The sequence below is a fragment of the Sinocyclocheilus anshuiensis genome, unplaced genomic scaffold (assembly GCF_001515605.1).
Source record: "Sinocyclocheilus anshuiensis isolate Anshui unplaced genomic scaffold, SAMN03320099.WGS_v1.1 scaffold257, whole genome shotgun sequence".
NCBI lineage: Eukaryota > Metazoa > Chordata > Actinopteri > Cypriniformes > Cyprinidae > Sinocyclocheilus > Sinocyclocheilus anshuiensis.
The window spans coordinates 87,875-89,856 of NW_015539889.1; the positions used below are offsets into that span (position 1 = coordinate 87,875).

The 1,982-nt window shown below is 34.3% G+C and overlaps 1 protein-coding gene across 2 annotated transcripts in view; it reads left to right on the forward strand.

Moving 5' to 3' along the window:
• Window positions 1-1,982, forward strand: part of LOC107685626 (immunoglobulin superfamily member 21-like) — a 268,079-nt gene that overhangs the window by 1,119 nt on the left and 264,978 nt on the right. The gene's annotated exons all lie outside the window — the stretch shown is intronic.

Genomic DNA, 1,982 nt, shown 5'->3' on the forward strand with positions numbered 1-1,982 from the left:
CTCTCTCTCTGTGTGTACTGTATATATAAAATAACCAGTAGTGTTGCATTATGGGATAATGTATTTTCTGTGGTACACTCTAAAAAAATGCTGGGCTGTTTCAACCCAGCTTTGGGTCAAATATGGACTAGCCCAACTTTTGGGTTAAAAATGTAATTGTAAAATTTAACCCAACAGCTGGATTAGTCCATATTTGACCCAAAGTTGGGTTGAAACAACCCAGCATTTTTTTAGAATGCCATTGATCATTTTCTTATTTATTTTTCTTATTTTATTTAGTGAAATCGACCCCTATAAAATAAGATTTGAACTTCAGCAAAGGATAGTGGTAGACTTCAAAAGTATATTGACATTTGGCGGACTGTACATTCAGTATTGTAATACAGTTCAGTTGTGTGACAAAGCAGATTGTGTCCTAATGATTACTGACAGATTTCTTTTTAAAGTAGACTTCCCTGAAAGTCATTGAATAATTCCCACATTGAACCAATGTAATAGTGTTACCTAACACAGTTGGTTGCACTGTGTTCTTTCTTTCTGTACTGTAATGTAACGCTCTGAACATGTCATTTTACTGTAAAAAAAAAAAGAACTATTACTGTGGAGGTATGACTATGTAAATTCTTACTGAATAGCTTTCCCTATCATTTGACACTTACTGTGTTCTTCCACCCTTCTTCTATGATTTTGTAACATGATCCCACAGAGTTCAGCTTGTATGCTCTAACAGCCCGATACCTGGAGGAAAATTGCTATTTACTGAGAAAGGAGTTACTTAATTAGTGACACTTTTCATTGCTGGCTATTTTCTTTTCGCTTGCAAATGATGGAAAAAAGGTTGCATAAACATTTTGAAATTTTCAAATAGCCATCATTAGGTAATACTGTTTGTATTACTGTGACATGCTGTGAATTATAATTCCGCGTCTAAATGACTCTTCTACATCCATTGAGATGTTCTAGTTCCAGGGATTCCCAAAATATATATTATCAGTGTTTTGTATATATATGATCTATTTTAATATAGAATAAAATATTATATATTATATTCTATATGTTTATTATGTTTGTTACAGCCAATAATAGAAGTGAATATTAGACAGTACTTAGCTTTTTAATACTCTGGGTCCCTGAGTTAACTGAAAGTCTGCATGGGGTGTCCTGGGGACTGTAAATGTTGAAATCCCCAGTTGTAGTTGATGATTGATGTGTTCAGGTTCTAATCTCAGGACGACATCTGGCATGTTTATGGTAGTCATCTTCACTCCCGCCCAGCTGTTTTCATTCTCCCTGTATTGGAAGATTACAAGTTCTCATGCAAAAATCCCACAAAGACATTTCAATCAAGACAGAGTCAGTGATATAACTCCAGCAGTGTCCCACAAATAATGCCTTACAGAGTGAGGCAATCATTCATAATTTCTGACTGCACTGGTGGTTGGTGTGTCCCATATATTAATACAGCCCACCTGAGCATTATGCAGGCTGGCGAGCGAGCGAGACAAGAGACAGAGAGAATAATTTATTGTTGCATAAACCATCAGGTCTTAAAGTTCAGCTGAGGTTGTGGTGACGAATTGTGGTATGGAATCTGAAATTATTGGCCAAGAGATGGTTTTAATGGGTCGAGTGCCATTGTCATCATTTTATTTTCTTTCCATTACCCTGTCCTCCTGCATGGCTGGTCTACAGTTTTGCACATAAATAATTTTGTGATCAGTGTTTGTGATGACAGTTATAAAATCTTCATTTATGCTGTCATCCAGTTATCAGATAAAAATGATTTTCATAATTTACTCACTCTCATGCTGTATTGTTAACTAAAATTAAAACTACAACTAAGACCATTACAAAAAGTGTTACTTGAAATAAAATAAATTATATATATATATATATATATATATATAAAATTAAAGGGGTCATATGATGTTGCTAAAAAGAACATTATTTTGTGTATTTGGTGTAATGAAATGTGTTTATGC